At 36.7% G+C, this 24745-nt stretch overlaps 1 long non-coding RNA gene across 5 annotated transcripts in view; it reads right to left on the bottom strand.

The window, feature by feature from the left end:
• LOC116450876 overlaps positions 1–24745 on the bottom strand; it is a 180949-nt gene that overhangs the window by 47483 nt on the left and 108721 nt on the right. For 2 of the 5 annotated variants that reach the window (XR_004242994.1, XR_004242997.1), the window contains one exon: positions 10733–13104. The exons of 2 other annotated variants lie outside the window; for them this stretch is intronic. This is a non-coding gene — a long non-coding RNA (uncharacterized LOC116450876). Of the gene's footprint in view, positions 1–935; positions 8045–10732; positions 13105–24745 lie in introns of those variants that run through there. One more of the 5 variants, XR_004242995.1, reaches the window with a different exon arrangement.

Below are 24745 nucleotides of genomic sequence, written 5' to 3'. Positions count from 1 at the left end.
TAAAAAGTGCATTAAGACATGAGTACTCAATGGCTATTAGTTGTCCCTGTATCACACTCAATATATATCCACTGTTTTTCTCACATTCACTCAGGGCTGGGGAGAATTCATGCACATGCCTATTTATGCTGTTAAAAACAAGATGTTTCTAGGAAGTTTTCTAATGTTTGCTACACTTAATTTTTCCTATGATATGGGGGACAAGCAACTTCTGCCTTATTTCTGTCTAATCTTGTTGCATCATGAATATCAGACATTTTGGATAACATGACCTAAAATCACTAACTGTACATTTCATTTTTAAATTCTGCCACACGTGTTTGAATGCAGCAGATGGTTAAAACTGTGGGACATACTATACAACAAGAACCTAATTGCATATCTGTTTTCATTTCAGTGCATTGATTGATATAATTTCATCAGGTTAATAGGGCAGCACAATACCCTTGTCCCTGCTTGATGTAAATAGCAATGTTGTGGGCAGATTTCCTAACTTTTCTGAAACCATAGGTAGAGCAAGAGCTTAAGTGATGGTATCTTTCATTTTGAACTATCTACGGGTTTTTTCTGCAAGTATAAGTAGAAATTTACTGCTTCCTTCTCTCTGGGAGAATGATCTCCAAAGCCAGCAGATGCTGATGCTCTTTGTTGATGCACTTTCCATGCAATTAGGGCAGAAGCAGGAGGAGTTGCTGATTCAGCTTTCACAGCTCATCTCAAGGCACCTATCAGAGATCATTGCCCTTAAGACACCTCATGCTCCCATTTGTATTGATCAGTTGGCTCCATGAAGATAAGACTGAAATTTGTAATTTTTTCATATAGGCTTGCCTTTCAAAAACTGGAAAATAAAAAAAAAACCAAAAACAAACACCCAAAAAAAGTGTTAGTGGGCAAATTAAAAAAAAAAAAAAAAATCTAAGATTCAAGGCACTTATGTACAAAATAGAAAGAAAAGGGCTACAAAACTATAAATTCAATTCTAAACCATATTTAACTACTCCTAGATATTTTAATGAAGAATAACAATGAACTTAACCCATCACAACTGAGACTAAAACTTTAATGATGCACTGAAGGTGGACTGTGCTCATCTTTTCAATTTTACCCTCCTACATGGATCTGAAACCAGATGTGGGAGCTGCTGACTCTGCTAATCCTGTTGAGGGCAGCCTTTTGTGAGTTCGAGGAAATCCCTTCCCAAACATGTCTGAGCTGCCAGGACTTGCACCATAGAACAGGAGGGTATCTGAAATAAATTCTGATTTTACTTAAAGTCCTTAGCTACAAATTCTGCTGTTCAGCAGCTGCTCTACAGAGCTGAGCTCCAACAGAGAGGGTGGGGAGGGAACTTCCAAGAGAAGAAGAGTGCAAGAAGCACTTCAAGGCAGCAGCTGCCACAGATATCCAAAGGGATTTCCACTAAACAGAGCCTCTACTTTAGCTGTGCTCAGACTCTGCATTCAACAGCACTAGGAATTCCTCCCAGTTCCCTCCACCAGCCCGACTGAATGCTCTGTCTGACCTGCATCAACTACTGCTTGCCTTGGATTCTTTGAGAGCGTTACACTTGACAGCACCTCTGTCACATTTTCAGAATACATTGTGGTTCTTGAGGAATCCATTCGGTGCAGGTGGATGGGTCGGTGTGCAGCTGCAGGGTGAGCTCTGGGAGGGGGCTGAGACAAGAGGCCGTGAATTGCCACCCTTTGGATAACAAAGGGCACCTGTGGCTCAGCTGGGTGAAGACATTCAGGGCAGGAGCTGAGAACGCCAGACTTTCCTGGAGCTAGGAGAGCGAGGGGATAAAAGCCCAGGAGTTCTGAGTCTCTCCTCAGAGGCACCAGCTCGAGCTGGTATTTTTTTTATTTGGTTATTGCACCAGAATTAAATTGGTTGATGGATCTGGACATCTGAGACTCTGCTACAGGAAACCTGGTCTGGCTGTGAGTGGGGTGTGCAGGGAGGCAGGTGTGGACTGTGCCACACTGTGACTTTTGTCCCAGCAGTGACAGCCTGGGGTGGTGCAAGGGTGGCTGCCAGAGTGGCTCCTGGCTTCCTGGTGGCACAGGAAAGTGTCCTTAACAGTGATATTGCCCTGTATCCAAGAGTCCATGAAATGTGAGGTAAGGAGGTGCTTCAGTATGATGTACTTTGCCATGACTGAAACAAATTATGAGCTGTTGTGGAAATTTAGAGAATGTTATCAGTCATTATCTGTGTCTGAACCCAAAATTAAAGCCACTGCCTTTTTTATACAAGTCAATCACATTTGAGACTTGCTTAGTGGTTTCAGGTGTTGAGGGTTTTTTTTGTTTCCTTCTCCCCTCCTTCCCCCTTTCATTAATGAAGAATAACTTCTGTAGCTTAACACCTTGTACATTATATTTCAAAGTAACAGCCTTGAATGATTTTTCTTTTTTTTTTTTTTCCATGGTCAAGAAATAAGACTTTGAAAGCAAAGGTCAACACTGTAGAAGCAAATTCCTGCAACATAGCTTCAGCAGCAATTTGAGCCATAAGTGACCTTCAATTTAAGTTCTATTGACATCAAATTCTTCTTCTAGAGAACAATGACAGTACATGGCCTTGTAAATATTAGTCTGAAATAAATTCACCTTTACTGCAAGTTTTGATATACTAACACTCAGAGTAAACAAGTGTTATTGCTTAGAGGAGTACAAGGTTTTAGGAAGGTGTGTTTGAAAAGTATGCAGTGAAAAAATAATACATTTCTTGGATTTTTTTCCTTTTTGATTTCTTGTTTTCTTGGTGACAAATTATGAAAGAAGGATTACAGATTAATAATTGTATTTGATCTTGATATATTTACTTTATTCCAGAAAACAATTACCAGACTGGTGCCTCTCATTGTTCTACATACATGTGCAAAATAATTCCCTGTGAATTGTTGCCTGCTTATATGTTTAAATATAATTATGTTTTCTCTTTGCATCCTCAGTGGAAGTAATAAAATTCTAGCTTTTCTTTTTAGTCTGAGGATGCAAAATTGTTGTGTTCAGATATGGGAGAGATTTTGAAGTGGGAAGCTGTGTTGTTACTGAACACTGGTTTTGATAATTCAATGAAATGGAGTTCCGACAGACTCTTGAACATTTTAAGCCATATGTTTCTGAAGTTGCAGTGTTAGTCAGAGATGGGAGGGATGCAGTACTTCACCCACTGTAGGAAAACACATAGGGCTGTCTGAATCACCTGGTTGTTCCTTTACTAGGCTTATTACTTTGTATAGGACTAAAGCACAAATAAAAAATAGAGCCCATCTTGATTTTAAAGCACCCAAGAAAGAATTTATAGCTTTTACTAAAAGACAGTTTCAAATTTGAAGACACAAAACATTTGAACTTTTATACTAATCCAATTTAAATTTATCAAGATTCAACTTCCAAGTCTCACTTCTTGATTTACTGTTTTTCAAATTCAGTCCGCATTACATGGATTGCTTTCCCTTATTTTCCACTGTATACCATTCCCTCTAACGAAATTAAAATGGTCACAGCCTAACCACTGATCCAAACCAGTCTACGCAACAGTTTTGTTATTGCTCTTCACAATCCTGCTACCATCAAAGATATTAAATAGCACAAAAGAGACATGGGTCACTCCCAGAACCCCAATATACCCATCTTCAATTGCTTGTTTGGTAATTTATTCTGCTCCTTCTGTTCATCCAGTGTTAAGTGAATTTTAAAATCAATAGACACTATACACCAACACCAAACCAAAACAATTGTGTGAGTATTCAATCTATGGGAACAATAAGCACCTGGGATAAAATTTGCTGTTCTTTTTTTCTCAGAGGCAGAGTATTTAGCACTTTTCTTGCCAAGCATTAGTTGCTTGAGATTCAAGAGGTTAAAACAACCTTGAATAAGCATCCAGGTTTGTTTTTTGGGAAGCTGTTAAGCAGACACCACTTGAGCCACATGGATTGTTGCATACAGGGTTTTGAGTCTTCTGTGTACAGTACCTTCAGTTCTTTATGTAGCTGTTCTGTGGGTGACTATTTTCCCTTGTGGTTTTCAGAGAACAAACTGGAACTGGAGAAGTTCTTGGCCCAGTTACAGCTCAGGTGTTTCCATCCTTTCACAACTCTACCAAACTACTTCTGCTTTGGTTAAGGAGTCAAGTGCACGCATTGCAGAGAGGAAAAGGCCTCAGGTTGTGGCAAGGGAGGTTTAGATTGCATATCAGGAAAACATCTTCTCAAGTACTGAATATACTGTCCAGGGAAGTGGTTGAGTCACCATCTCTGGAAATATTTAAAGAACATGTGGACGTGGCAACACATGGTTTAGCAGTGACTTCACAGTGCTTGGTTAATGGTTGAACTCAATGTTCTTAAAGGGCCTTTTCCAACAGAAGAAATTCTATTTCTAAATTTATTCTGATTTCTAAAGGAAACTGCCTGGTCTGGAAAAGTATTTGGTTTGAATATGCAGAAGGAGACATTCTTTCCTGGGGTATCAGCAGAGATTTCTGTGATTCTTAATTAACTTCAGCATTTAAGTGGTAGGTTTTAATTTAACTGAAGTGTTTCAATGCTTCCAAAACTTATTTTTATTACTAACCTTGCTTTTGAATGTAATTCATATAAACTTAGTAAAATCTTCACGAGGGACTGAAGCTATTTCAGGGTTCACAGACAGGACAACATTTAGTAGAGTTTTCTTGCCTCAGCATTTGCTATATGAATACCAATGAGAAAAAGACAACATTTTGTTTTCTCCTTGAACTCTGACTGCTATCTATATGTGGATTATTTTGATACCAGGATATTCCTTTTTTAATACATACACAGGTATGGGGAGTGTATGAAAATAATAATAAAAAAATTAACTATGTTGTCCTGATCCATGGTCATGTCTCCTGGCATTTCATGATTCAGTACTTGTGGAATAAATTATCTGCAGTGAACTGACTTAGTGGATGAAGAATGTGACTTATTTGATGAAGAATGTGTAGGAGGGGGGAGAAATTAGCATATATTGTTACGTTATACAGTGCTAAGCCTGAATTTCAAATAGATGATGGTGTATTCATTTTTTTTCCCCCTAAATTGGTATTCATTCTAGACAGCAATGCCATTGTTTGTAAATGATGTCACCTAACAAATCATGTGGATGCTTCATTCAGTAAAAGAGCAGTCTAGGAGCCATGGACGTATTATTAGGATGGTTTTAAATGCTTAGCATATAGTTATTGCCAGGAGAACATACAGATCTGATCATGGTGCTGAGGAGATGATTAGTCATGTTGTGCAGACCAGATATTTTTACAGCTAAATCACTGCCTGTTCAAAGGAGTTTTTTTTTTCTTTTTAATATGAGAAGCACCAACAGTAAAAGATAGTGTTTAGAATCAATGTTGTCTTTCCCACATGAATTCATTTATCTGTCCTTCTTTATTTCTTTCCTCAGCCACTGTTTTACAGTTTAATTTGTCTTGTTCTGTTATTTGGACCCCAATGAGGCAGAGATGCAATGAAAACATGATTTATTGCCGAAGATAAACATGAGCTAAGAAAAGCTTTTAGGTCATCGTGGAAGGGAAAACTTGGAGATAAAAAGGGTGAGGTGCCCCTGCCATTATTCATGTTAGGGCAGTAGCTCAGCATAGATGGGCCTTTTGCAATTTTGGTGCTTTTTTTTTTTTTTTTTTTTTTTTTAAGCAAAGTAAGAGATCATGCCCTTTCTGAAGAACTTTTGCTCTAATTGAAATAAGAATGGGTAAGAAAATGGGATAGCCCCATCTCACACAAGGAACTGAGAACAAAGAGAAATCAGTGCTTGATTCAATGTCTACATGAGCATGTGTTTGCTTTCAGACTGACTAGCTGCATTTCAATTCACTACTGTATTCAGAGTGATTTTTTACCAGCTGAGGATCCAGCCCAAGAAGTTCTCCTTGTATCAGTTTATCTAGTCCATGAAAAATAGCACCCCGCTTCAGCTGCTTTTTTGCTATGCTAATGAAATACTGTAGATTTTAAACATAGAACTGAGTTTTTATCAGTCTGCCATATGTTTTCCATAGATAACTACATGGTCTAATTGGTTTGATTCAAACTACTGACATCAATATGCAAATCGAGTTGAATGGAATGTGTTTATATTGCAGCTTCCTTCTGAACCATTGATTGAAATATGAGTGCTTAAAATAGATCTGTGGGGAATATTTAAGTAGTTTGCAATTGTACACATTCTGTCTTGCCCGTGCTGAGTCCTGTGAAACAAATAAGGAAAAAGTACTGGTCAACTTCTCTTCCCTAACCTAACCCAATGTGTTTTAGAGCATCTTCATGCTTGCAAGATTTTTAAAATTGAGTTAGATCAGAAGTGGCATATTTAGAAAGGTGTATATATATGCTTATGTGAGGCTAAAGCTATATTGTGCTAGCTCTGCGGAGATATTACTGGAGCACAGACCTTTCTGACACTTTGAAAGTATTAGTTACCTTTCCTTTTAATATTGCATGGTTATGGTGTTGTAATGGATGTCTCTGTCTGGTTTTGTCTCTGTACTCTTTGCCTCTGTCCTCTCTTTCAGTGTCCTTCCCCAGTCTGTTAAGGCCAGATACCAGGTGGGCCATGTCATCATACCAATTATTTCCACTGGAAGGGCTGCCAGGACAATCTTTTACTGTTCATTTTTCATTACCACAAAAAATCACATTTCTGTGCAGGAGTCAAAAAATGTTTATGCGTGCATCTCTGGATTGCTACAAAAATATGCAGGCTCAGTATGTAATCATAAGTGACTACAAAATTTGCAGTCTTACTGGAAGGTGCCTGAATTTAAACAAAATCGTTTTGTAGGGAAGCAAAAATATGCACATGCTAAACAAAATTTTAAATACATTAACTCAATTTTTAGAAGTTTCCCTGGCAGGTTTGTGTGATTTGGTAACAAAACAGCTGCACTCTGATTTCTGACTTTATTCAAGCAACAGTCATTATAAACAAGTAAAAGAATTTCTTGAATACAATAAAATATAGATTTTGTTTATCACCTTTAGTATTTCACATCATATAACCATGTTTTGTGATAGCAATTCAGTATCGTTATATTAAATAGATTGCTACTTGTATGAATCATGTATTGATTTCTTGACTTGGTTCTTTTTATTAAGTGAAGAAGCCCATGCCTTCAAGAGCCACATTATTGCAATAATAAGTATCTTTCATTTCCTCACCAAATTAAAAATTGACAATACACAAAGTAGTGAGCACACCTGTAGCTATTTCCAGCTCCTTAAAAGCTGCTGGTATTTTTAAGTATTGATTTTAAAGAATAAGCTTTTGGAGGAGAATCTCAGCTGCTCTTTCAAGAAAAGGAAGGGGACTTGAATAGTGAAAAAGACTTGCAAAACTTAATTCCTAAAGACGAAGTAATCAAATCATAGACAAAGCCAGTCAAATAGGATTGTAGAACCCTGCCTAAATACCCTCTATAAAGGTGTCTTCTGCTTTGAGCCGGTTGAAGCACTCCTTTTCACAGCTGCCAGAGACAGGGGGATGGATCACCTTCCTAAATTGTGAAAAATCATGTGATATCGAGTTATGTCTTTTATTGCAGCTTTACAATGTTGGGGTTTTTATGCTAATCATGAAAATAGAAGGAAAAAATGGCCGTAGCTTCATGAAAGTCACTGAGAAGGCAACCAGTGATTTCCAAGGGAGACAGGATTTTATTCCTGCTAATTTCATTCTTTCTTCATATTCCTATTTTTCAGATACAGTCATTGGTGAAGAGTAGGTTCCATGAGAAGGGGCACGAAGGCTGCTGGGACTTAGTCTGAATGAACTGACCAGCGCGGGTGTTCTGGAGGGCAGAAGTCTCTCTGATGCAAACAACAAACTCGTTCTTCTATCTGGCTTTCACTGCCAGCTCCAGGGTGAATTCCAGGAGCTGAATTGCTTTCCCAGTGGGAATACTGAGCTATCTTCATTCAGCAAGGCATACGTGCCCTTAGCTCTTAAACTGCAACTAGCACTGTTCAGCTGGATTACTCCTTCACCTCCTGTAAATACCGCAATGGAAAAAGAAAATCAGATTGAAAATTCCATGCAGCTATGCCAGAAGTTATGTTAAGAAGTGGTACAAAGGAAAAATGAATAGCAAATACCTTATTAGACCTTCCTGTGTTTCAGACAAGGTAAAACTACTTCCTGTGTTTGGTACAAAGTTTGGAACTATTTGCTTATGCAGCTGCTTTTCTGTGGGTGGATCCACTGGTGTGCAGTCACTTAATTGGGGACAACTCCTAAGATTACTGCTCAGAGAGAGCTCTCTGAAATCTGAGGGGAAATGAAAATGAATCTACAGGAAATAGCATAGCAGCAAATTGAATTTTAGAAAAGTTTTATAGACCTACTACAAAATGCTTTTTGGCTGAAAGACTTTATAATGAGATTAACATTTACAATTCTCCTCCAGACTGCTCCTGAATGAAAATGTGCAGCTGTGGTTCAAGATGTTTACAGAAATAAGCACCATTTTCAGGGGTACAAATGTGTAGTAAAATTATTCACACAGGGAAAAAAAATAGATTTAAACATACACATATACAGAAAGTTGTATCAATACCAAATTTCTAATGCATTTTTGTCCCCCTGGTGTAAAAGTGAGTAGGACTTAATCTAGTGAGCATGTATTCACTTGCTTACATTTGTTCCTTTGAGTCACTGCTCTGGATTTGAATGTGTTGCCTTAAACTGCAGCTTTCTCTGATTACAACATCCTGGCTTATAAAGTATAAAAACCCTATTGATCTCTTACAGCATCAAGTGGAAAAGAGCAATATTACGAGACTTAGGATAAGAGAGTGATTTCATCACCAAAGTAGCTGTTTGAAAATTTTTTTAAAAATTGAAATTGGGAGGAATAAATTGACCTGTGTGATAGTAAAAGGACAAAAATCTTCAAGATATTTACCAGTTCTTTGGAGGAAAGGACATACAGCTTTATGACTGTGCCTTCAACTTCCTAATTTGTAAGCTGCTGATTACCACCCTACTTCTGCAATTGATCTGTTTGCACTGGCAAATGGTTCATGGGCAGGCTTGTTGGAGGATCTCAATGTGGGTATAAGACAAAAGACAAACATCTATAAGAAGAATTGGCTTCCTCATGTTACTTTCCAAACACTTGATATCTTTTGGCAATGCAACTTCCTACTCCAGAGACAAGGCACAGCTCTCTAGAGCACCCAGCAATCTCCTTTAAATTTAGCTTTGTTTCTATGAAGTTTGGAATCTGATTGTCAGCAATAATTGTGCATTAATTAGTAACCTTACTGAGGAAATATGCTCCAACTCCTGCGGTGAGAAACTTCTTTAAATTGAAAAGCACAGCATATTTGCAGATAGATTATAAATCTGAGAATGGGTTTTAGATTCAGAATTAACATTTTAAGGTTGCATGCACAGTAATCCTTCAGATAACATCCAAAGCTGCTACATAACTAGCATATCAAAGCTAATATGTTTCTTCATTACTGTATGACCCTTGCCATGAATCTGTGTGTGTTAGGAATTCAGTTCTGAAGAGAAAAACTGGTTTGCTTTAATTTGCACTTGTAAAAATGTCTGTGTATGTATATGTGTGTGTCTATATACATATATCTATAACCATTTCCTGCACTGCCTCTTTGCTAACATCTATGTTCATGCTTCTACATAAAGAACAGTACTATGAGTTGGGTCACAAGGCTAATTAGCCAGTGAAAGTGGCTAAGTTTTCAGAGCTGTACTTACAAATCTAGATTTGCAGGCTGAGTTGCTACGTTTCAGTTGATTGCGACATGTCCTTATGCATATTTGTATGAAATTCTGACAGTGTATATTTTCTGGATAAAAATAGTTGTTTGTGTTCTATAACTGATCCATGAGGGTCAGCAGTAAGAGAGAAAGTTGGAAAAAAAAAAAAGAGTATATGAGGGACTGAAAATGAAATTGGAATAATGTTGGTTTTGGTGAGGACACCCTTCTGGGAAGACTGTGCAGATGTCTGGAGTAGATTTTAAGGGCCTGCTTTAGGAAAACACTTGCAGTCAGTTTTGCTTCTGAGTGCATGTCTCTCATATACTGCACTCTGAATTACATGATTGGGAACAAGCATCTGGGTGAAATCTGGTTATTCATCTACCCCAGCATTTCTGAACACAACATTTATTAAAAAAGGCAAAACAAAATATATAAATTAGGGCCTTGAAAAGCAGTGTAAATAGAGATACAAAGAGACTTTTGAACACACTCAAATTCCTGGCATGACTGATAAGAAGCAAGCCATTAGGGACCAGAATTGTAATTTAACGAGTTTTTGTAGCGTGGCCAAGGAAAATGCTGCATAACCATCCTTACAGATTCTTTAACAAAGTCCAGATCAACGAGTTAATGGTGTTCTAATACTTAAAAGACAGTAAATTAATGAATATATTTTGCCCGTCCGGTACAGGTGGACACATAGCAACAGTATAATGGTATTAACTGGGCCCAAAGATGGGAGGTTTTGTTAAAAGTTCTTGGTATGCATTGACCAGACTGACCACTGGAAGAAGCACTGAGCCAGTAAACCAAGTCTCACATGCTAAACCAAATAAAGACTTGTCTTTATAGTCAAAATATTTTTTCATCTGAGGAAAAATTTTATTTATTTTATTTCCACATAAAATAAATATTTATTTACTTATAAATAGATATTTATTTATTTTATATATTAAAAAAAGGTTGTGGGGGAACTTATGCTGGTGTGGCATTTCGCATAAAAATGTTTTGTTAATGTCATTTACCGAAGGTGCTGATATACTATCAAAATTTTCCTGTCAAACTATCAAATTGATTGAATTATTCTGTATGCACTTGAGAGATTTTTAACCCACTGTTGACCCAAAACATGGCTGAACCTGGCCTACATATTTTTTTAAATGTAAAATATATTTAGAGGGTTTGGGCTTCTTCAGTGGGCGTTTGTCTAACTTTGGCACTACAGCTTGCTTCAACTTTCATATTTTTTTTCAAAAGGCCTTTTTGTATTGTTCCATGCTTCTAGAGTACTGCTAAATACATGGGAAGAGGAATGGAAATTTTATTGCAACTGTTATTAGAGGCATTATTAGAGAAAACACTTGCCTGATGGGCAAGTGCAGTGTTTACCTTTGCTATTTGATGTAATAGGATTCCAAAAGCAAACAGGAGGCAGAACTGTTCACTTGAGTAGAAGGATGAGGAGCAAAGAGGGATTTGGTGGTTTTTGGGACTCAAAGCCTTGGCTCCATGCTTAACTGTAATGAATTCACCACACACTGTTGTGGAGATCAGATTCAGCTGCAGCTGTTACAGCTGACAAACACTTCACTTTAACTTTCATGGTGCTGCTTTTGAGTTTTTGTCTGCATCAGAACATTATAAACAAACAGTTCTTGGAGTGCCACATACCCATGTCTAGGAACAGAGTATCATTTTAAAACCAAAACTTGGTCTGAACATGAAAATGTGAAAGGTATTAAGCCAGTTGTAAATGTAACTGGCTTCCAAACAGTTAATTAAAGTGATCAGACGTTAATTACCAGACCACTTATAACTAAAGGTGAAAACACTGCCACCTGTTAGTCAGTAAAAATGCCTCTTCAAAGCAATGCTTTATGTGCTGTTATGTCCCTGACAAACATATTTTTATGAGCCTGATCATATTAACAAAAAAATTAATTGATTTCTGGTAAAATCTCTCTATTTGCCATTGCATGTTCAGTTCTTCATTTACAAGAATTAATAATTGTAAGAATTAATAGTTATAAGGATTAATTTCTCAAGCAAATCTATAATTATTACAATTCCTGACCTGAGAAGAAAGCTGCAAAGTATTAAGATCAGTTAGTCAGTAAACAGTAAGTGGTTTCAATTTATGATGATATTCTTAGCTCCAAGAAAGGAGAAAAAATGAATCCTTTGCATGAGGCTTCCTTCAGAGTTATCACTGTACCTCTTTATATAATGCTATCAGAGCAAAATAATTATTTGAAGTAAATTTGTTTCACACCTTTTGTCAAAGCAGAAAAGAAGGGGAAAAAAAAATACTGAGAGCTCTATGAAGCCATGATACATTTTCTCTCAGATATCCACAGCACTGTGAACTTTATAGGCAATATTACTCATAAAAATTTCTTTTTCCTGGTATAGTTGCATTGAATTTTGATTCTGTAATCCTGCACTGATTTGTCTGAGCTATTTTTCCTTGTAGTTTCCTTACTTTGTTTGAAATTTGTAATGCTGCACTCTTCTCCCTGCCAACAAATTATAATTTTCATGTGGAAAGGGAATTTTTCATTTCTGTAGCACCAACTTCCTGTACACACAGAGTTGTGGCTTTCTAGGAACTGGAAATGGCTTCATATAATCTTCTTATCCTTTCCTGACCCTTCTTCCAAAACTGAAGCACTGAATCTCCTGCCTGGTCTGACTTCAAAATTAGTGTTCTTAAACTAGAATTTCACAAGGGTCTATAAAAGTGAGATTAAATGGGAAAGGAACTAAAAGCTCTTTTGTTCCACTGATGGAGGGAGAATGGGGCTTTTTGTTAGTTTGTTCATTCCCATCACTGCTGCACAAACATGAATTGTGAGTCAAAAAGTTTCAGGGCTGTTAGAAAATGAAAGTTTCATAAAATTGTCTGCAAAAATGTTCTAGGGCTCTGTTTGGGAGAGACAGGATGGGATGGATTAGAAGTTCATCTCAGTTGCATGCACAGGAACGAAACATCGGCCACCAAAGCACAAAACCAAAAACCCCAAACAGCTTTTATGATAATAGTAAATTTTCAATAAACTGCAAAACCTTTCATATTAATACATGGCATTATGCAAATCACCTGCCTCTTCTTTGAGCAACTATCATGGTCTGCTCTGCTGGGAAAGGCTGAAAAGACTCCCAAGGCAATGGTAAACATTACCAGAATGATATTACAGAAGATCTAGGACTTAAAATCGTGTCTTCTGTGCTCCTGTGAAGTGTTATCTCTGACTGTGCTTCAAGCCTGAGCTGCATTAAAGATGCAACAGGGAGATGCAGCAGACTTCAATGAATTCTGTAAGGAAAGTGAATAGGGAACAGAGTTGTCACATACAGTGATTTAATTGGTTGCCTCTAAAATTTTCAGACAGGAGATACTTCTTCACACAACACTTAACTTTCATATGGAAAGCATTGCCATGGGAAGCCTTAGAAGCCAAAATTATAATTACAAAGCAAGAAATGAGACAGATGAGTGGAGGCTAAATCATTTAGAAACTAAAAACTAAGATAGCCCAGCTACAACCTCCAGTTGCAGATGTCCCTAAAATTTAAGTTTGTCAGCTGAGACATCATCTGAAATTAAGGCCCACTTTACTCATGCATCTTTTGAGTTTCCCTGAACTGACATTGTGTTAGATACAAAGCTGAACTAAAATTTTCCTCTTCTAGCACAGTTGTGCTCTTAAATGTGTATGTATTTCCATGCTGTTTCTATACTATTCCTAGACTCATGGACTTGAAAAGGCTTAAGTTGAAAAAGACCTTTGAGTTCATCAAGTCCACCACTAGGCCGTGTCACCAAGCACCATTTTTGTAATGCTGAGAAAGCCAAATTATTGCAGTGCCCTAATAAAATGCATTCAAAAATATGTAGTTAGATTAAGGCAAGTAATTGAACATTTTCTTTGGATACCAAAGGGAAGCAGCACTTTAGAAGTTTAATTACACCGCAAATCAAAGTAGAAATCCATTTTTATTACAGTGCCTAGAAGTTTTTCCAGATATTGATATCTGTACTTCAGATGTAAGTTTGCAAGCCTGCCATGACCTGTTGTGTAGGTTAGTGGTGTAATGCAGTTCACTTTATTGTCTTAGAGCAAAGTCATTCTGTACTGGCTACAGTTGCCATTGGGAATGTAATCATCTTTTTCAGTTGTTTCATTGCTTTAACTCAGATACTCAGAGATTAAGGGGTTTCCTGTCTCTCCAGATGTTTTGAAGACTAATTAGTGTTTGCAAAGCTATTTAAAGACAAGAACTGCTGTTTCCATGGTAGTAAACATGGTCAATTAATGTATGTGTTGCATTTACTTTGCAATTTTTGAATTAGAAATAAGGCATCAAGACCTATCACTGGTCAGTGTTCCCATGTGGCTTTCAGCTTTGAGAACCTATCCTGCTTGTACTTTACTATGTCAGGATAAAAGCTTTTTAATTTTATTCATTGTTTTAATGTCTAATACCTTTATATAAATTTTAATTTTGACCAACCAGAAAATTGTGATTTACTTGGAAAGGAAATATTAACTGAGTCAGAGCTGAAATTAGCATTTTTCTTTAGGGCCACTAACCCTCTGAACACTGTCTAGTGATGCAACAAGTCAGAGAGAACACTGACTGCAATCACACATTGTTATCATCATAGGAGACACTAACAGATTCTCCCTGCTAATGGCAATAGAGATTGTGATTTTCTGTTGTAAAGCACAAATCCAGAATTTGAAACCATGGAGTGGAAAGGTGCAGAAGGAGAAGGAGGAAGAAGGAAAGGAAGACTTTTTCCTGGTTCTCCACATGTCCTAATAGGGAAGGCATGGTCTAGTTGCAATAAAGATGAATAGGTATGTTTTAATTTCAACACTTAGCTGCATGCTGCAGCTGTGATTGCATCAGTAATATGAAAAGAGCATAAATTGGCATGCACTTTTCCAAAATAATTTAAAGTACAGAGAACCTGGTCTGTCACCTGCCAGTCTCAGTGTGAATCTAATTTGTAATGATAGACCATACCCATCCCCACTGACTATGTCATTTTTTTAATTGCTGTCTTTGTTCAGTCTCAGCATTTGGCTGTCACATCTTTAAGAAAAATGGTCCAACTGTTTTGCCATTTGCTCTAAGAAATAAGTTACTCTCAGCATATGGAGGCTTTCACAAACAATATGCTTCCAGTTTACTGTGCTTTGGATTTCTCCACAGAAAATTGGTAAAGCTAGTGTGAGATTAACTAAAAATGCTGCTGTCCATATCAGCAAAGCCTGAAAAAACTTCTTCTGCACAGGAGTTCGCTAAGGAGAAGGATTTAATGTGCATCCTACTTCAACTGAACTTACTATAATGAAACAGCACAGAAATAAGAACGACTGTACTGAAAGGCAATACATGATAATGAAGAGATGGCACCTCCCAAACCTGTCCAGTGCCCCTGGATGGCATCCCTTCCCTCCAGTGGGACTGCATCACACAGCTGGGTGGTGTTGGCAAACGTGCTGAGGGTGCCCTCAATCCCACTGCCCATGGCACCAACAAAGGTGTTAAACAGTGCCAGTCCCAAATTCATGGTCACTGCTGCCAAGGCTGTATCTAAAATATTCTGAAGAGTTTCACAGTGTAAGAGTCTGTAAAGGAATATGCTCCTGTTACTCAAAGCTCAACACTGACTTCATCCAATGCACTTTAGTCCTGTGTTAGAATGAGTAAATTTTCTGTGTCTGTAAGTCTGCACTTGAACGTTTTTCAAGTCTGTTCCTCCTTAAGGGAAAAAGCATTGAAAAGGAGAAAACAGGAACAGTTTGTTTTAATAATTTTAGGCTCATTTTTCCACCTAGTCACTAATCTATTTCCATCAAACTCAAATTATTTAGTAGGAATTGCTTTGATTTTAAGTGCTTCTGGTCTTTCTTGACATGTGACATTCTTAAGTGTGACGTGCTGCTTTGCTTGAAGAACATCAGTAACAGTATTGGTTCTCCAAGCTGATAGGTTTTCTTCACAAATGTCAGATCAGTTGTTTTCATGTTATGTAATTTATCAGCTTTTAATTTCCTCTGGTATGGTAAATTTTTTTTGTAACTTTTTTGCTGCATATTTCTATTTATAATTTTATTTATGTTCAAATACTATTGTCTGAGAATAATGAAAGTAGAACATAAGTTTGTGTAAGCTTCACACAATCCAATTTTTTGATAACTTAAATTTGCTATTTTGCAATTCTGAGCAAACATTAATTTTTATATAGCAGGGTTTAGAAGTTTATTTTACACAGTCATATTAAGTTTCATTTTAATTTTAACAAGCCAGAAAAAGAATAGGCTGGAAAATAGATGTGTTTCTCAGAGCATTCCTCTTGGAGAGTCTTTTATCTTAGGCAATAAGTCTGACATTTCAAGGCATAGTGTGACATTTTTCATATATAGAAGCAAAGGGCCATGATTTGCTACCCTTCTGCTGCTTTTTCATTCAGTATTAATTTCAAAGGGGACATTTCTTGACTATGTTTCAACCAAAAAAATGTCTAATAAGGAAGGCTGAAAATGATGATAAAATGGCGATACAGGCAAATATATTATTTTAAGAAGGTACATTTCTTGTCGATTCAATGTTCAGTGAATATCTTCATGTTCCTCTAGAAATTCATAGACAGAAGCTGAATCAGAGAGAAACTGGATCTCATCTGAGAGGAACTCATCAGTGTTTAAAGTAAATTGGATAAAAAAATAAACAGAGTTCATACTAAAGCCTCGTGTTTCTGTGTTTAAATCAGTCCATAGGTGGCAGGGAACTGAACTCTCTGAGAATGGGTGAGTTTCCCATGTTTTCCTGAGGTGTGATTCTGGTGCCTGTTTCTGACATATTTATTTCCAATCCATATGAAAGAAAATATCTGATCTGAGGTGTTATGTAAAGGTGAAAACTTGAGAGTGTTCTTTGACTAAGGTAAGCAGTCCTTAGGCATTAAATTCATCAGTTGTGGAACTGATTTTAACAAGAATGACCTGAGGAAAAAATCATTGTGGCAGGAAGTTAAGTGGAAACCAGTTAGTGGTAGAAGTGAAAGGAGTTTTTCTGATAGCAGGGTGTGACAGGATGACTGACAGTGTTATGAAATGCAGTGCCACCTTCAGGGTATCACTGGCTGGACAGTCTTTTCCATCAGCAGCTGTAAAGAAAATAATCAATTGGGAGGAAGGGAAGTATTTTTGTGTTTGAACTGAATCACTGTGTAAAATGGCTGTAGGGAACAAAGAATGTAATGACATGTCTGGGTTATAGAAGAGCATCTAGTAAAGCAAGAGTACAACAGCCCTCGCCCAAAAGCTTTTAAAGCACAAAACCAATCAAGTTAAAAGAATAATGTTTCAGCCTTAGTACCCTGGGCCTGCTTTCATTCTTGTTCCAGAAGAGATTTACAACTGATTTCAGCCTCCTTGCTTAGTCATTCTCATGAAATATATTGTAAGCCTTGTCTCCCCCTCTATAAGTCAGAGAAAACTCTTTTAGTCAGCAGGGCTTAGGTAAGAAAAAAGTTGACTGCACCAGGATTTTCTAATTGAAACTTGATGTTGCTCTTCCTCCTCCATCTTTGACTGAGCAATAGTATTTGCTCCATGGTTCTGAAAAAGATTTAAAAGGAGGGCAGTGCTAATACTGGTCTTGATTTAGCCTCAGACTCGTGAGAATTGAGAACAAAAGTGGGCAGACATCAATCAAGCTTAGGGAAGATGAGTTCTGCAGAGGCTCACACAATGGTAAGCAGGCATCCTGAGCATGCTTCTGAAGAGGCAAAATCCAGTTGGAGTGGAAGGCGAAAGGGTGAGTATGAAAAAAAAATCCAAACTTCTGAGGATGCATGCTCAATGTCTGTTTTAATGGGAAATTTGAGAGTCAGTCATTATTTCAACAACCAGTTCAGGTGAATGAGCTCCCTCATAGGTCTGATCAAGGGCAGAGTGGGATTCCTACTGTGCTGTGTAAAACATATCTTTATTTTGCTCGTAGACACATGATATTCTTAATTTCTTTGAATTTCCTTGTAGAATAGCTCTCTGATGGGAAACAGGCTCAATCCCTGTGCTCCTCGCATTGCATTTCTTCAGCTCATAGCCTGAGTTTTTCAGGCATAGAGGATGAATGGGGAGGATGTGTGGGGTATTTGGGGGGGGTTAATCATGGAAGGAATTCCCATCAGCCAGAGAAGAACCATTTGGTATTTTGGCCATGCCTGTTCCAAAATACGCATTATTTGAGTTTGTAATGCCACATATATGTTTTGACATAGGAAAAGGCCAAATTTGAAGACCTATTTCAGCTCTTGCTAGGAACTCAAGATGGTCTGACTGAATTTAACCTCACAGACAGTTTGATCAAAATTTGTCTCAATTCAAGCTTTATCACATTTCATTTCTTTGCCTTTGCTGATCAAAGCAGGACGTTTGGTCTGTGAGCTTAATGTTGCTGATTGCTGTGTTGTAAAGTGGTTTCATGTTCCTATGTTTTAGGAAGAATGACTTATAGAAGCTGTTAGAAAAGCTTCAGGAAAACAGGAAGCCATTTTAATAGAAATAGGCAGAATGATGCACTTTCCTTTCGAAGGAGAACTCTCACAGAAGCCATCGAGGTCATATAACTTACCAGTGGTATTTACAGTTACATATAAAGCATTTATTTATTTAAATCTGGACACTACTAAAATGATAGTGAAATAAATCTATGGTACCAGAGCTGCTCAGTATTTCTGTGTAGGGTTTCATAGTTGCATGACATCCTTTATCAATCTGTCAGCATTGACAGTGATGTGTGTTTGTTTTTCCAAATATGCATGTGTGTATTATAACCCAAAAACTGCATAGCAGAACCCAATAATTTTATACACTGATCTGGTCTTCAAAATCTGTGAGTAGCTCACTGCACAGATCTGGTGCTTCATCTAGCCCCAAAGTATCTTTTAAGTGGGAAAAGTTTTATAGAGCATTGGCAAATGCCTTAGTTCAGACATTGGGCTGTGGTATCTCTTAAAATGTAATGTTATTATATACCATTTATATGTTTTGTAACACATATTACTAGTGTTCCTCCCGGACTCACAAAATTATCTCTACCTTCTAAATCTGTCAATAACAGAACTGTAAATGGTAAATCATATTTGGTAATATAATTAGTAAGTTTTTAAGGGTTTGACATTTTCCATCTTCTGCTATTTAAATTGATTTTTATATAAAGCAATTAAGGACATCCTTTTTCCATTAAGGAAATTACATTTAACTTCTGTTGTGATAATGTATGTTATATATAGAAGAGAGAAGGTACTTGAATTTCACTTTTTTCCCCACAAGGTCATTTTCATTGCTGGTGGTGGCGGTGTAATTTTTCAGAATAAATATATTAATAGGTGGTGCTCTTAGCACAAAATAAATCAGGACTTCAAACATAAATATTTCTTTTGACATAATTACTGTCATGAATGAGAAATTATTTTCATTCACTAAACAACTTTAGGCTTTTGACAGATTAATAAGCAGTATGGAAAGTGTCACCTGAAACCTATAACATGAGCACTTTACTTTCTTGTCTGAGATTACTGCTTATTGCTGGAGTTTTCCATGACACTTCATTAGGATGGTGGCAGACATAAATAAATATACACAGATATGATGAAGAGCTTTTGAATGTATGTGCATTTGACATCGAACTGTTTGGAACAGAGCAGTGTGAGAGTAGCAAAGAGATACTCTGGGCAAAGAGAAGATGAAAATACCCCTGCTTGAGATGACTTTGTTTCCTGCAAAAATGCTTGAGGAACAAGCATTTCTTATTTTTTTGTTGCTAATCTCAGCATTTCTTTTTACAAACCAGTGTTTATTTTGTTCTTCTGTGCACTTCACGCCAAGGCAAAGCACTGGCATTGATTCCATAATGATTGCAATTAATTGCATAAGTTACTGGCAGTGTAACCTCCAACTAGGTTTTGTACAAAAGTCCAAGGGAGATATTTTTGTCCTACAGCTTAGTCAGAAATTTAAGTGAGAACATAATTTCTTAAGATTTCTGCTCTGTGATTTGCTTCAGGAGAACAATGGTGAGGAACAGATTAAAATTATACTTTTATGAGTTTGCTAAATTTTAGATTAATCCACAGGCACTATGGTGTCTGTAGCTGACTCTGTCTGACACATACACAGAATCGTTTTTTCCCTATCTCATTCCAGATTAAAATATTCCAGAGTATTCCTTAACACACATGGAAGAAAGTCATAAACTATATCATCTGAATTTGGCATAAAGCCAGAGGGGTTGGCTAGGTGATCTCCAGAGATACATTTAAGTTTGAATTATTCCAATATTCTGTGATAGATGATTAGTTTTAAAAGAAAAATATCTGTATTTCTGAGAGAGATTGCTCAATTCTTTCTCAATATGTTCTTATGGAGTAGTAAACAAAGATTTATTGAACATAACTATTGTAGAGCTGAGGTTAATGTGAATATTTTACCCCTTCACTTGACCTGAAGGAGATCTCTGTGCATGGCACTAGTGAGCACCCAAGAGCATTAGAAACTCTGTTAAGGGAGTAGGAGTGTGTTTTGGTTTTTTTTCCTGTCTTATAGTTTTTATTTATTTTCTTTCTTCTTTAATTTTCTATTTTGTTCTTGTTATCTCAGAATTCACAAAATAACAGTTTTTATCACGCTGGGGTAGCTTTGGAGACTTGCTCTCAATGAACATGTCTTTTTTTCCAGTAAAAATAGTTTGCAAGGGATCTCATCAGAGTTTATTCTTGATGTTATTATAATATTTTAATACATTCTGATACAGGGGGAAGTTTCATATTCTTGGAAGTAGCTTGGAAAACTTGTGACATGCTTGGTCCTGCCACACCAATTGTTATGATGCACATTTAATAAGAAATTCCATAGGAATACATGTTCATCAGTAGATGAAGCTGCATGCAGAGTTGTAGCTCTTTTTAAAAACAAGGTTATGCTGGTAATAGGTAAACAAAAGTTTCAGTGGTGTTCAGCTCATCAGACTTCTGTACTAGGTATGCCAATCTTCATTAAGGTACATTGCATAGCTGTCCTGAGGAAAAAATATTATGAGCATGATTTAAAATGCTCTGTGACTGCCATAGAATCCCAAATGGCTTATTCAGCATTCTTCTTTGAATGGTTTTGTGGTTTGATAATCCACTTATTTTAAAATATCTGTGGACAAGAGCATCCTCTTTGAAGACAGTCAGAAAGTAATATTGGATTATCTTCTTGATAATAGTGCCAGTGCCTCAATAATGCTGGTAGATTTTTTTTCTTTATTCCTCTTAATTGATCCATTTTTTCATCCTTCTACTCAACCACAGAGACAGATGGAAGGCTGTTTTCTTTTTATGTGATTATTCCACACTTTAGCCTCAATTTTTTTGGAGAGGGTTGGAATACCATTAACAATCTTTAGTTTTAGCAATGTTAGTAAGAGTGTGCCTACATCTATGCTTCTTGTATTTTATTTGAAGTAAAAAGAATATTTTGTTTAGGTCCCAGACCTCATCTCTTCTAATAATAGGATGGTGGCCTCAACTAGAAGGTAGGCATTAACTTGTTGCCATTGTGGTTTAGTTTTTTTTTCTTTTAATAACAGGAATCAATTTAATGGAATTCTTTTTTTTCTTTAAAGAAAAAAGGATTAGATGTTGCTTATTTATGGTTGATTTCTATGTTAGACTTTAAACTACAAAGCGTTTCATAGAAACACACATTTCAGTTTGGTGAATTCAGTGAAGTGAAACTGGGATTTTCAGTACATCATGTCTGTGAATACCTACATGGGTAATTAATTATGAAAATATCTTTGTGAACTAGACAAGTCATTCTGATTCAGTATTGTAAATGCTGTTTTTTACAGGCCTGTGCTTCTATTTTCAAACTTGTCACCCTGGTGGTCAAGAAGGTAAGATACATTTAAAGTTCATATTGGGTAAAAGGAGATAAAAGGATAAAAAGGAAAAAGAAAACAGGAAAAATATTTCTCTTTAACCACACAGTGTGTTATCAGTGTTGAACTCTGGAATTTGAAGCTGTTAAGGGCAAAAAAATAGAGGCAAAAATGTAAATGAGAAATGTGTGTAAACCTAGCACAAAGAAAAATACAGAAATATTGTGAAATGTAGAGCCAACAACCTTTAGAGACTTTTGAAAATGGATAGATGGAGGATGACTATAGTTTCAGGTCTGCTTGCTTCCTTAATTTTCTCTAGTGTTGGGTGCTGATGGAGATGATGTAGTAGGAAGGCCTTACTTAGTCTAGTGTGACAGTATTTCTGTTCTCAGCCAAAATCTTAGGCAAATAAATAGGTGACCTAGTTTCAGAGTACAGTAAAGATTGAGGATAGGCACAGACAAGGATGTAATGTTCTTACTCAGGACAGGACCTAAGCTTGCATCTGCCCTGAAACATCTAAATAGGACTCTTTGGCTCTTTATATCCTTCCAGGCTGGCAAACAATCAAGTGCTTTGCAGAACTGGTCTGAAAATACCTCAGCCCTAGAGTTGTTGGACATGTGAAATTAGGTAGATAATTTAGTCAGGTAGGTTTGTTTATTTTTTTTACTGCTGCAGTTACATCAGAGTTAAAACCTGTCTTCCTTCTGTTTTCCATACTAAATCAGTAGGTTACATCCTTGCCTTGTGCATTCCCTGCACAATGTTTGATAACTGCATTAATGAACAAACATAATGTAGGAGCAAAACCTGTTGGGAAGAAGTGAAAACAAGATCTTGCATCTTGAAAAATGCAAAATATTTCAACTTAGTGTCTCATCATTCTCCATGAAGTTTGTTGTCTATTTTGAATTCACAGAGCTCCTGTTCTGACTCTACAGATGGAGAATGAGAGTTATAGATGGAATTAATTTCATTGAGAGAGAAAGAGGTGCTGACTCCCTGCATTTTATTAGCACGTGGAACACTGGGGAAAACGTGTTTGTTAATTCGCTTCAGCAGGGGAAACTTGAAAAATGTCATGTACTTTGGGCTTTCTTTCTCCTACTATTGCCACTTTTCTCGAGAAGTTACTACATATTTTTCCAGAGCTGTCTGTAGAAAAATAATGAAAACCAGAATTTATCTTCAATACAATGGAATTTCAAAATATGTGAACCAAACACCTTTGCAGTTGTGTCATTTGGCTTTAATATTTTCCATTCTCCAGAAAACTGTCCCTATTTTTCCCCCCATTCTTGAAAGAGAAAGGCTGCTGATAATTAAAACTAGTTTCAATATTAGTTTTTGTCTCCAAAACAAGTAGATGAAGTCTCGTTTCCTTGGATCATTCAGCAGATGAAGATGAATGTCATTGTTTTTCCATTTAATCTTCCTTTTAAAGTTTAATAATTCATTGATCTTTTAAATAAGTGTGTTTAATGCCATAAGCTTCCAATATAATAAGGTAAAATAAACAATTTATGACTATTGGGCTATCCAATAAAAACAATTTTAAAGTTTGTGCAAGATATAGAATAAAGATTTTCATCCTATTGCAAAATCAAAGTAGTAATTTTGATCACCTAACTGGAAGAGGGGGTTTTTAGCTGTGTGAATTTGCAGAGGTTTTTATTCATCTTAGTTCAGTGTCATGAAAATATGAAAACAATTAACATTCTGTTTATTCAACAAGGCAAGTGAAGGAATGTATCCACTACGGAGATCAGCTGAGATACTTCCCTTTCAATAAGAAAGAGAGTGAAACAGGAGATTTACTAAAGGATTAAAATGCTCCTCTCTTTTCCTTGTTGTTTCTGTATAAAATTCCTCTTTTCACTGGAACTGGACTTCTCTGTGGCATTCTCAATGACCATGAAGAGCCTCAAATACTTTAAGTAAAGAACAAAACACAGCAAAAAAGGCCCCACATCCCAAGGTCAGATTTAACTTTTGATTCTGAAGACTAGAGATAGGTGTAGGCCTTTCGTTTTCTGAGCTCTCGTTCTAAATATGATATAAATCAACTCTTTAGTGACCCAGATGGCCTGCAACTAATCACCATTTTCATTAGTGCATATTAGTAAATTAACAGGTTCATTAAGCCCTGCTGGTGCCAGCTGCTATTAGGACAGAAAGGTTTGGGGTTCATTTCTTTTTAAATTGCAGGATGAAATGAACTTTTCTGTAGCCCCATAAAGTTGTCCTATAACATTTATAAAAATATCATACCTGACTAAATGAGCTCAAGGTCTAAATACTGTTGGGAATTGCACAGCCTGCAGTGTCAGTGGGTATGGGAAATTACTGATGGAAATTGAAGTCTGCATAGATGTCAGTGCTTGTAAATTCCTCTGTTGGGTGTTAGAGCCATTGGGTTTTTGCTCCTAGATTTTAACAGTATTGAACTAATTAAACCAACATTTTTCTTCACTTCTATTTCTGAAGAACATGTAGAAATAATCCTAGTTTAGACACGAGAATCCTATTTTTGACAAGAACTAAGCTAAATCTCGACGCTGGAAAAACACTTCATCACTTTTTTGACATTTTCTTCCTTTACTCACCTCTCACAGTTTCAAAAGAAATTATTTAGTGGACACTGATAACGTAGCCTAGTATGTCACTGATAAGAGAAGAAAGAAGATAACAGTTTCCAAGATGTATTATCAGGAATCCAGTAAGCTATTAACATATTGAACAAAGATAAGCAGATAAATAACTTGTGGCAACCTCACAGACTGCTGGAAAGATCTTCAAGTATTGATTTTGATGAAAGAGTCATTAATCCTTGCAAAATGCATCTTAAATTGTCTCATCCTTTAAGGAAGGAAAATCCTGGCCTTGTGATCAATACCATTCCTCCTGTTGATTTCTCTGGACCAGAATGTCATACCAAATGTTCATGAAATGCATAGTCTGAGAAGTCAAAAAATCCAGGCTTGTAGGAGAGATTGATGAAG

The sequence above is a fragment of the Corvus moneduloides genome, chromosome 14 (assembly GCF_009650955.1).
Source record: "Corvus moneduloides isolate bCorMon1 chromosome 14, bCorMon1.pri, whole genome shotgun sequence".
Classification (NCBI taxonomy): Eukaryota; Metazoa; Chordata; class Aves; order Passeriformes; family Corvidae; genus Corvus; species Corvus moneduloides.
The sequence above is the reverse complement of the archived record's forward strand: the minus strand, read 5'-3'. Positions and strand labels throughout refer to the sequence as shown.